Source organism: Athalia rosae, chromosome 3 (genome assembly GCF_917208135.1).
Source record: "Athalia rosae chromosome 3, iyAthRosa1.1, whole genome shotgun sequence".
Taxonomy (NCBI): Eukaryota; Metazoa; Arthropoda; class Insecta; order Hymenoptera; family Athaliidae; genus Athalia; species Athalia rosae.
The window spans coordinates 8,881,272-8,894,423 of NC_064028.1; the positions used below are offsets into that span (position 1 = coordinate 8,881,272).

Below are 13,152 nucleotides of genomic sequence, written 5' to 3' on the forward strand. Positions count from 1 at the left end.
ATAATAATAATATGAAAGTGATAATAGTAATACGAAGGAAAAAACCATCGATGATGAAAAAAAAAAAAACAATAAAATTGTGACGCACGTTACATTTCGAATAATATATGCTCTTGTGTCATAATGAATTACCATATGGGTATGTATTCGTTATGGCAATTTCAACCAATCATTCGATCAATAATATGAACACGAGTAATGAAAATAATAATGATAATAATATGAATGGCGAAAATAATAATAATAATCAGAGAAATAATGTAGAATATTCTTGCAATAATGTAGAGATGCGTGTGTATCAGATATATGCAATAACTTTTTACATGTGTATTTTGAAATTTTATTTATAGGTATATACATAAATATATATGTATATGAATATATAAATACATAAACACAGGACAATATGGTTCATGAGTATGTATGTATTTATACATATGATAAAATTGTTCATTCTTTTTTTTTCTCTTCTTGTTTTTATCATTTCCATTCAATACTCGAAATAATATGTGGTATGATAAATGAGGATATTTTAACAAACATATTGTATAGGTTTTATGTACTATGTATATCTATAGCGTACATAGCTATGTATAATATATGTAATAACGTTCATCATAGCATCATCACAACGTCGTGAATATTTATGCACACGTATGCGTATGTACCGTGAGCGCTGGTGAAAGTGGTCGGAATCCACGCATGCGTCGAAATATTCGAATCTAGCAGCGAACCCGAGCCTTGAAGGCGTGCTTCGTCTATGGCTGGAGCCAACGTAGCTACCGGCGTAGGCGTCTTGTTGTGAGATGTGATCAGCCCTCAAGGTGACATCGCACAACAAGACGCTTACGCCGTTGCTCACGCTGACCCCAGCAAACGAATAGCAATTCGAATATTTTAACGCATGCGTGGATCGCGACCACTTTCACCAGACGCTCACGGTATATACATTATAATAAATGATGTACATATATATGTATATATAATACATATATCGACGTATTTATATACCTAATACACGCCCCCCCCTTTCCTATCCCCCTATCTATCTACTTAGCCCCCCTCACCGCTTCTCTACGTTAATCTCCATTATTTATTCACTTTTCAATATGTTCAAAAAAACAAGATCATACAATCTTCAGTTTTTCTTGTTGTTTTTTTCTATTCTGATTTTTTTACATCTTTCATCTAAACGATTTTCATGTCACCGTAATTGTTTTCACACGTGTTTATCGTCGTAATATTGTAATGAGAGTACACCTATACTATAACGTAATCGAAATGATGATGATAAAATCAATAATAATGATAATAATCACAATAATAATAATAATATTAACAATAACAATAAAAATAGTTATGACAGTTAACAATATTCAATGTAGTGTGAGCGATAGTGTTTCGTGGTTGTTGATCATTTTTTCTACTTCTTGCGTTTTGAATTTCTTAATAAATGTAAAAATGTAGTTTGACAAAAATCGAAGAAGAAATTGAAGAAGAAAAAAAAAAAAAATTCTACGAATTCTTAGATATCGTACGTCATAATTATTGTACAGGTAGTGATTGTTTGATGTGAGCGTGATCATTCGTTTGACGTACAGATTTTTTATGGGGTTCTTGCTGTTGTTTCATTTTTTGGTTTTTTGATCTATTTCTTTGCGTATTTTTGTCTCATTAGCCTAAGCATTACGTGGGTTTTTGTAGTTGGGGAATTCTTGTTTCGTTTCCTAAATTATGTCTGCGGATTCGTATATAATGATGTATCATAAACTAATAAATGATTATAAATCGTCAACCATTATCATTAACTAATATTCTATTATTTTTTTTAAATTTAGTTTTACATAATTAATTCATATCGATTTTACTCCTTTTTTTATTTTTTATTTTTTTTTTATGTCACTGCACACGTATGATTTCTATGTGATATATTACTTGCGTATTATACCTATATATATATATGTACAACTCGCTCGTCCCCGACTTAATTTATTATGTTATTTTTATAGTCAATCATTTTTTATTGAAAAAATCACCTTCATGTACGACAATATACATACATGTATATACTTATTGTTTGATTATAGTAAAAACTTGAATATTAAGTGAAATCACAAACTCTATAGGAAAATCATCATTCACGAAAGAAATTTTGAATTCAATTCAATTCAAGTCAACTAAATTAACAAATAATCAATTTTATCATCTGCATTTCCTTCACCTTTTTTTTTTATTTCTACTTAGGAAATTTCATAAAACGAAATTATTTATTGATAATCTCGTTCTAAATTTTTTTTTCAAATCGTCGCTCGAAAAGACCAAGTTTCGTTTAGTGAAATCAGTTTCATTTCCAACTATAGAATGAACTAGAATTTTTAGAATGATTTTTACTTTCGGAATGAAGACATGTTTCTTTTTCTCGCTCTTCTCTTTCTTGCCTTCCATTTGTTAATTTGACTTTCGGATAAAAATAATTGCAAAATCTGATTCCAACGCAGCAGGATACCGAGTGTATTTCTAAAATTCAAATTATGTATTCGAAATTCTGCAGGGAAAAATAGCGTTACGCAATATTTACGATGATATTATCATCATTGTAAATTTTTAGGTAATTAAGAGTCCGGAGCGCGCGGCGTTATTCAACCATATTTTAATATTTATAACAATTGTGAAGTGAGGCAATCTTAATAATAATGCCCAAGAATGTCGCGAAGTAATTGAACTTCTATATATATATATTTTGTTGCTTATTTTTCTAGTTTTTTTCTTTTGTTCTCTTCGTTTTACTTCTGCTCATAATTTTTCTCATTTCGCTTCATGTTTGTTTCATCGAATTTCTTACAGCTGATTATCATTATTATGTTATTATTACAATTAGTACAGGTATGTATATAGTTGTTACCTACATATATTTATAATTCTGTAGGTATTTTTGTTTTTATCCAATTATGCAATTATTTTCTTGTTGTTCGTTTTTAATTTCATCGAATTAGATAATAATTATGAAAACTTTTATTAATGTGTTGCGGTTAACTTTATCATACGCATTCGGTTCGCGAAGTAGACGTCATATATTCACGTCATTCAGTGCAGAAAAGAAACCTTTTTCTGTGTAACCAAATTTTCCTGTTTCTGATGTGAACTACTATACTGGTGTACATAATAAATAAGTATTTTGTATTTCTACTGTATATACTGTAATGTACATTGGGTGAAACGTGAATAAAAAATAGAAAAAGATATGATAATAATAATAATAATAATAATAATAATAATAATAATAATAATAATAATAATAATAATAATAATAATAATAATAATAATAATAATAATAATAATAATAATAATAATAATAATAATAATAATAATAATAATAATAATAATAATAATAATAATAATAATAATAATAATAATAATAATAATAATAATAATAATAATAATAATAATAATAATAATAATAATAATAATAATAATAATAATAATAATAATAATAATAATAATAATAATAATAATAATAATAATAATAATAATAATAATAATAATAATAATAATAATAATAATAATAATAATAATAATAATAATAATAATAATAATAATAATAATAATAATAATAATAATAATAATAATAATAATAATAATAATAATAATAATAATAATAATAATAATAATAATAATAATAATAATAATAATAATAATAATAATAATAATAATAATAATAACAATAATAATAACAATAATAATAATAATAATAATAATAATAATAATAATAATAATAATAATAATAATAATAATAATAACGTATTATAATAATAGTAATTACGTATAGTTGAAGGTAATCAAGCATTTTTACTTATTAAATAACATATGGTATAATGTGTAGAAGTAAACGTTACTAACTTAGAGTTAGGCAAACAGCTGATGTACTATTATACATTTCACTCAAAATGTGTGTAGTTTTTTATTTATTCATCGAGTTTAAACGTTTGACAGAGAAAAAAACAGATTAAAAAAATGGAAAAAAAAATCAAACTACATAATAGTTTTTTTGCGGCAATTATATGAGTTAGCTCGAGTCAACTATAACTTTGTTCAATATACCTTCATTATGTTATTTGATTTCATGTTTTTTGGTGTGTTTTTAATTAATTAATTATGTATTGAAATTTTTTTTGTTCTCATTTTCTTTTAGTATCTCGTTATACACTGTTCATTACGACAATAATTACAATATCGTTTAAGAGAATATAAAAAACTGTGTGGCACATTGACGGTTGGAATGTTATTTTGTTTGGTTTTTTCATCTTTCTATTTTTTTTGTTTTTTAATTTTTTTTTTGTTATTGTTTTTGGGTTTTTTCTTTTTTTTCAATTTAATTTTCTTTTCTTTCAATTTTATTAATATAGTTTCTTGAATCGTTATTGTTATTATTATAATCATAATAACTATTATTATTATTAATATTATTTTTAATTAATTATTATTGTTATATATATTCAATATAATTTTTATGTATGATAATAATATATATGTATATTTGTATACATACGTATATATACCTTTATATTTATTATAGTAGTTTGTTTGTTTGTTTGTTTCTTTTATTTATATTTTTTTGCACAATTATTGTTCATTCTGTGCGACTGTAGGTTTTGTTGTGAGGGGATTTTCGCCTTAACTTTGACTCGATTTTTTTTAATTTATTATTCATTATCAGCTTAATTTTGTACCGCCGCAGATCGTGCGCGGCAATCATGTTAACATGCCTAACTATGATTATTACAGAAAATAATTATGATAACGAGAAAAACGAAAGAAATCGTTCAAAGTTCAGGCGATCCAATATTTTACCATCCGTTTTGATTCCTGTTTGGTAGTTTATTGTTTGCTATTGTTGTCGGTTTGTTTTTTTTTTTTTATTTTAATTCGCTGTTGGATATAATGAAGATTTTCTATGATAATATTTAGTTCAGACTGTTGAGTGTTTTTTTTTTTTTTTTTTAATAATAGCACCGTTACGTTGACTAACAATGCTTGTCTATGTAGAATAGTTGCTGTGGTGTTTTGTTTTGCCGGTATTCATTTGTTTCTTCAAGTGAGGGTGAGTATTCAACCCTCGACTTCAGCGACAACGGCGTTTGACCATAAAATTGATTCAATCAATCGTTCATTAATTTCTAATCATAATCCGGTAATTTATTGAAGAAAGACGGCGTCGATGAAACAGAGATGATACGATTGATTGATGGTGCGGAAATTAAATGAAATTTCGATTATCAACGTGAACAATTTCCGAAGGATTATAATTTATACTGCAAGCAACAGGTACATTGACGCTCTCGTATAACTTGATACGTTATTCCTATATAACCTCCATGATATGCTGTTTTATTGGTCATGATCCTTCCGATGGAAATTGAAACGATTGATCAGCTCGAGACAAACGAACGCTCCGATCGGATCGATTAAATTGAAATAATTTCAGATGAGTCAAAATCCGTTGTCGCTTATAACTGTACGGAATCGATTTTTTTTTTTTTTCATTTGGATACTTTAACATTGCTGTATAAAGCTGAGAGCAGACTGTTGTGTGTATTTTGTGTAATGGGTTCTCCTTTTGATTTCTCTATTGTTAGGGTCACGTGGAAAAATCAGGTGCTGAATTAACATTAGTTTATTGGGTCGTTTGTGTATGTAAGTGGGGGTGACGTGGCAATTGCAAGGTCCGGTTTTTTCTCCCGTGGGAAATATTTACATACTAATATAATATTATTTCTGTTTAAAATTAGTACACTTAGTTACTTTATCTTAAGTTGCTTTTTTTCTTCGTTCTTTCATTCTCTTGTCGTTATTTTTCTATTTATATATATGTATAATATATATATATATATAGGAGCCGCAGTTTCCGTGCAACGACGAGACGAAACGAAACGTTTGAGATTTTCTTTTTCATCTGATTTTATCCAGTGGTCTGATTAGATATAATGAAAAAAAAAAAAAAAATATGAGAAAGCTGCGAGTAATTTTCGAATGTTATAAAACGGAATTTTAGGAAATGAATCGTCGATTATTTGCAGATAATTTCCAATCCGCATCTGCCAGAAATTTAAATTATAGTGTAATTTTCATTCTCTTTGCCCATGTGTATCTTGTTCCAACTTTAAGCTTTTTCTGAATTTTCGTCGTTCGCCGTGGATCGTCGCTTAATTTTAATCTCCTCATCGACGGCGAGGCACCGGTATAGTGGTTTATATATATGAATATATATATGTATATAGACTATAGATTGAACAGTATGTATAGAAAACACGGTACAAACAACTAAAGCGCTTTTATACGAGTTTTTGCCGGTACCAGCTTCTCGATCTAAACTACAGAAAGTAGGCTCTTAGATGCCGTCACCGGCGCATTTTTTGCCAGTTAATTACTTCACTTCGATGTTTTTTCCCGTCAAATTTAGTAGAATTTCGAAAACCGATATTTTCACGTCATCGTGAAATTCGAACATTTTTCCGAACGAGAATTTTGTTAAATTTGAACTTTCTTTCTATTTATTCATTATTTGAAAAGGTGATCGATAATTTAGAACGTAGATGCAGATGTTAGAAAGTGAAATTAGATCGTTTGAAAAATAAAAACTGGCGGGCAAATGCATGAGTGATGACTTCGTTATGTTGCCATTCTCGCGCTCAAGAATAAACTTTCGATGTCGCGACACTAATTTGATGATACTTGTCAAGCACACCTTATGCAAATTGTTATACAACGTTTTAAAATGTAACTAATGTTTTTTTTTTTTTTTTTTTATAATTACTTTAATTATTTATTTTATCTTTCTTCATTTCCTTGGTTTCAACATTTTTAATTGATTAATTTTAGAGTCATTGAATGACTAGATCCTAGTTACGATTAAAGCCAATTGGAAGGTACAAAGATTTTTCGAACAACAAACAATAGAAAATTCGATCCTTTTCTTTCATTTTTTTCTTTCTCAAAATAAAAAGTTCCGAGTAACTTAATCACGAATTATTAATTACTTATATTAATAATTGTTATAAGATTTCTCATCAAATTTGCGCCGGAATTGTTATAAATGGAGAGGCCTGCATTCGATGACCACGAAAATCCCAACATTCGAGATGAATTTCAATTCAAAACATAGAACTTACTTTAAGAAACGGTAACCTATCCAGTAACAGTTCGTTTTATTTTATGTCTTTTTTTGTGTTTGTGTATTTTATTTTTATTTTTTTCTTGTTTTCTTTGTTTCAAGTTTTAACGTACCTAATTGCACTTATTTTGAGACAAAACGGAAAACGAAAATTGAATCCAAGATGGCGCAGTGCTGTGGCCCTGGAATGCAGAGAACGTAAAATATAATCCGAAACTCTAAAATTCATTTTCCTCTTTCATTATTTATTTTTATATAATTGAACTGAAAAAAAAAAGGAAATTGAGAAGATATAAGATTCAAAAACTTAGGCACAATTTGGAACTGCTTAGACCATTTCCTCCACGCTCCGTTGCCAGATCTCATGCCCCTACCATTTTTTTTTTAAAGTTAAATTAAAAATTGACCAACTGCTGACGGTAAAATATTTTCCGAAGGAGATTTCGATTGAAAACTCTTTCTTTTGTGAACGCAGTTATGTTTTTTTTTTTTCCATCAATCGTGCTTGCGTAAGAGCATCACACCTAACAATGAGCCGCGTCACATTGAACCATAACAAGCATGACGATATTGTGAGGTAGCTGACTTTTGAGCAGTTTCAGGACCAAACAGGCCAACCATTTTTCGTATTTGAAAATTATCATTTTTATTTTGTTTTTGGTACTTGTACCTATTTCAGTGTAATACCCTTGCTCGCATATGAATTGCGATGGGAAATTTGGAAAATAATAATTTTTTATATTTATCGTAAAATGTTTCGCGTTTTATGTTGCCGCTATAAGTTGCAAGAAAAAATGTGCGGAACACTGCGAGAAGAATCAGTCACGCGGAAATGTAATAGTGAAATTTTTTGAAAAAGTAAAATAATAAAAAAACACGTCAGCGTTTATTAATCATTGTTGAATATGCGGTGATGATGATATACGTGCCGATCACGATTAGAAATAGATACACAATTCGTGATACAATATTTGCAAATTGAGGCCCGACTCTCCGCGTGAATTCCGCCATCTTGGTTTCGTTCGACCACCGGTGTGGACCCCGTCTTGTAATTATTTAATTAGTTTTCATATATATTTATATGTATATATATTAATTACAATATTATCATAATCTTATACATATACACTAGCTGGTTATAATGTTGTGTGAAAAATATACATCAAAATTTTGTTACTTTTTTACATCACAGATATTTTAATATAATTTATTTTCATATAATCTTAAAAAACATTTAACTAACTCATTTCACTTGGTCGCTTCAGTTTTTCAGTTGTTTTTTTTTCTTCTACTTTTCAAATTAAGCACAACTGGGATATTATTAAAATTCGACAACGTCGTAGAACAGAATTTATAGAAATAAAATTCTACCTATAGAAACTAATTTCAATATGTACCAAACTAATTTCAAACTATGTTTCAGTGTTCGAAAAATACTAAAAGACAGTTTCCCTGAAAGCGAAACAAACAAAGAAACCTATTGTTTCTCATCATTGTTTCTTTTTTATTTAAAATGACCGGAAACATTAGAAATCTCTTTAATTTTGACACGCGCGCTCTCCGATCTGTAAAACCAGGTGCAGTTCGATTTTCTCTTACTTCTTTCACCAATTGTAAAACATGAAGCGACCTCGAGTTGCTACGATCTCGAATGACTCTTTCTTCTCATATTTACTTATCGAACACATTCACGAACTCTGTCTGTTTTTCTAACTGTTTAACTGTTGCTTAAATACTGTCTAGCGATGTCCTCGCGTATACATATATCTGAGTTTAAACAAATTAGTATAATAATTCAACGATAACCAAACGTACCGCCAATTACGTATGCGTCTGTATTCCGGCTGGGAAAAATGTTCTCTTACCGCTCAGTGATCGGACGATAATAATGTGTCTATTGTGAATGATTGTGGTATTTTTTATGTTTTTTTTTTTTCAATCATCGGCAATACGAAGTTCATTCGATGATCAAACCGATTATATTATCCTGCGGAGTGATTGACTTTTCTTCTTTTTTTTTTTTTTTCATTCTTTCGGATACAGTAAATAGAAGAATGTTCATCACTGGGTATTTAGATACATATAAGTATTCTGTAGATACTTCTTTGTTTAGTCTTCTTTTTTAACGTCGGCATAACTAATTTATTATACATATATTATATAAATGTCCGTCGGTTTTCAGAGCGATCGTTCAAATTTGAATTTTCATATTTTCTGATCGTTATACGTGATAATGGCAAATTATTTAGAGAAACGATAGCTCTGTTACCCTGAGCACAGTCTGCACTGATGGCAAATGAAGGTACGTATGGAGTATCATTTTCTAATATATTAATATTATTATAATTTTTACGCAAAATAGGTTATTACGAAGTAAGGTTAAGGTAAAGGTAAGGTTGAAATACGATCGAAAGTGCGTACAAATGCATACGAGCTTATCATTTTTTGTTTTAGTTTTTTCGTATGTGTATGATATTTGTTTTATTTTTTTTGTTTTTCGGTTTTGTAGTTTTCTTTTAATTGGTAGGCATTAAGACTGTGTGTGTATGTGTGTGTGTTGCTTCTCGGCTATTTTAAATTTCATCTGTTTTGTCTATTTTTTGTTGCTGTATAGTCAATAGCTTTGATTGCGTAAGATTGTACAATTATCGTAGTATTTCGTGGCGTTTAATCATTATTAGATGATTTCAATAACGGTCGCAACGTCTTCGTTTTTATTTTATCTTCTTTCTCCTTTCTTTCTCTCTTCAAGTTTTTTTTTTTTCTGTTTTACTTTTTACTATAGCAATTGCGTAAGTCCACAATATATATGTATACCTATACGGACAGGTCGTGATATGAAAGGTACATATCATCGTATTGTAAAAATTTTCCTTTTTTAATTCTCTTCCGACCACGATAAATACCGATTATTCATTTTTAATTCAATATGGTATATGATATTATTATTATTTTTTCCTTGTCGTCGTATGCAATAATATTAATTTTCACATCTAACGATAAATTCCAAGGGGGGATGGGGGCAAAAAGTTATATTCTTGTTTTCCTTCCTTTATAATTATGATTAATTTTACTGTAATTATCATTATAACTATTATCATCAATATTATCATTATCATTATCATTATCACTATTATTATTATTATTATTATTAGTATTATTATTACTATTATTACTATTACTATTTTTATTATTGTTATTATTATTATTATTATTACTATTATCATCATCGTTATTAAATATTACCTTCAAGTGTAATTATTATTATGATTAATTATTATTATCATTATTATTCTTATTCTTATTACTAGTATCAATAATAATATTATTATTTCATTATTATTATTATTTCATCATTATTATTATTATTCTCTTATTTTCATGAACATTTAGAATGAAGTTCAAGGTAATAAGAAGTTGAGATATACACCAAATGACTTTTTTATAACTGTAAGCGTACACACACACTCATGATTAATAAACCCTAAGCCTTATAATTTTTTTTTCACATTCAATATGTTTTTTTGGTTTTTTTTTCTTGTTTTTGTTTTTGTATTTTTTTGAGGATCAAGTTAATTTAGTTTTTTTATTTCCAAAACACCGAGAGCATAGTTGCGTTATGTAATTTTTTTTCCGTTACAATTTTTAATGAAAATGTAATTATGTTTTTTAAATTTTTTTGGATTTTTTCGTTTTTTGATTTTACAATTTTTCCTTAATTTTGTTTAACACCGAACATATACATGCCTTATGTATAATACAGCCTAAAATTTCAGTCGTGTAGAGTCATTTTCAGCATGCGGTCTGGGCTATGAGAAGTGCGCAAACGATGAAAAAAAAAAAACAAGAGACAATAAAAAAACAGAATTTCGATAAAGAAATTCAAATAATTCATACTTGAATAAGGGCAAAATCTTCTTACAGCTGTTTCAATCATTATCGTGTTATTTTTATGGTCATTCGTAGATTAACGTTCACTTGATATATTTTGTGTGTGTATATGTATATAATATATAGATTTATGGTTTTGTTAAATAATTGTTTTCATTTTATCGTTATGGTCAACGGTGTTTATTAATTTTTTTTTTATTTTAATTTACTTCAAGTTTAAGTTATTATTATTGTTATTGTTGTTGTTGTTATTATCGTTATTGTTATTATTATTATTATTATAATTATTATTATTTGTTTATTTTATTTTATTTTATTTTACTTTTGTTTTCATTTTGGTCCAACGGAAATAAATTCTTATCTGAACGCGGAAATTACGTCGAAGTACGTCTCTCGGATAAAAACTTTATCGTAAAGTAAAAAAAAAAAGAAAAAAACTATACACATCAGATGCGTGTGTACTCGTTTGATTTTTTCTTTGAATTTATTAATTTTTTTTTATACTTGTAAAAAGAATCTCGATCAATTTCGAAAAATATCAAGATGAATCGACGTATAGTCAAATACATTTGTTGTAATTCTCGCGCAACGCGCATTTGATATAGTTTTTGAAAATCATCAAAGATTTTCTACTATTTTCAACGCAATATGGTTGTAATTCCGTATTCTGATACATATCTCGTTAAGAAATTTCCAATAAATATTTGTTTTCTAATTTTCTAATAACGTATCGAGTATTTCATTGACATCGAGCCCCCTTATCGTGGTATGCATCTTTTATTTGTTTATTTTTTTTCATTCTTGCGTTATCATAGGCGAGAAGGGGAGGAGGGTTTTTGATTTAAAGTTTCAACGGTGAAAAATCTACGCGGAATATATTCGTTATCCCTAAAGTTCTAGAAAAACTTCTTATCTCGTTTTATTTTTATTTTTATGTTTATTTTTATTTTATTATATTTTGCTCTAACGGTAGAAAATTGCGATTGTACAAAAACATCTTTTCTCATTGCGTTTTACAGGAGAAGTATTTGTAGGGGCTCGAGTCAAGATCGCGCGTCTATTCTGTACTTACGCACGATTCATGGTAATACTATGAAATTTTGAAAAAATTTCGAAATTCCGGAAAACAAAGTTAAAGATTCTCGTTATTTAATAGAATACTCATTATACATGGAAATTATAAAGCGAATAACTTTTACGGAATGGGGACGAAAGTTATTTTTTAATTTTTAATTTCTCTTCCTAATTTTTTCTATGACTTGTTCGATATGGAAAAATTTCGTAGTGTTACCACACATGGACCATGAAATGTCTGTATAGAGACAAGCGTACCGAAACATTCGCGGGCTGGAACCGTGAGTTTTTTTATTTTTTTCTTTTCTTTTCTTTTTGAGAATATTGTCGTCGTGTGAAAACAACGCCTTCGTGCCGACAAAATATTTGGCTTATCATCATTTTTCATTCTTTCATTTTTTTTTTCGTTTTGTTTTTATGACCAAAAATATATATTATTCTTATTTGATAATATGTCGCTTCTTATAAGTAGTATATATTTAATAATAAGTATGTATATTAGGTAGTTTCACATCGATAGAGAAAAAAATACGTTGTGTAATTTTCTGCCTTCATATAATATAATTAGGTATTAGGGTAATAGGTATTTGGGTGGTGTGTGTGGATATATATTCGTTCTGTTGTTGTTGTGGTTGATATTGTATTTTACTATGTTTATGAGTTTTTTTTTTTTTAATGTTTTTTGTTGTTGGTTCTTCTTATACTCCTGTCTATTTTTATTTTGTTTCCGTTTTCGCTTACTTCATTTGATAAATTGCCGTGATCGATAAGATATAACGCAGCAATGGATAATAACAATCATCATCATGCTTTTGATTTACCTGAATAGGTATTTACTCATCACACCAGCCCGTTGTCACGATAAATAATTTTATCAATGAGCTGATGTATCTAAGTTACGTGATTACGGGTGGTCAGGTTTTAGTTTGTTCGGGGTTAGGGTGGAGCCGGATTTTCGTGTAACGATTATATCAACTCACCCCGACCGCAGAAGAGATGCAACAATGATAAATAAACCG

The 13,152-nt window shown here is 28.2% G+C and overlaps 1 protein-coding gene across 34 annotated transcripts in view; it reads right to left on the minus strand.

Annotated features, from left to right (window-relative positions):
• Positions 1–11,779: 11,779 nt before the first annotated feature.
• LOC105691346 (mushroom body large-type Kenyon cell-specific protein 1) overlaps positions 11,780–13,152 on the minus strand; it is an 82,836-nt gene continuing 81,463 nt past the window's right edge. For all 34 annotated transcript variants that reach the window (XM_048653158.1, XM_048653154.1, XM_048653155.1 and 31 more), the window contains one exon: positions 11,780–13,152. This exon is cut by the window's right edge and continues 2,471 nt beyond it. The gene's annotated coding sequence lies outside the window, so the exon portion shown is untranslated.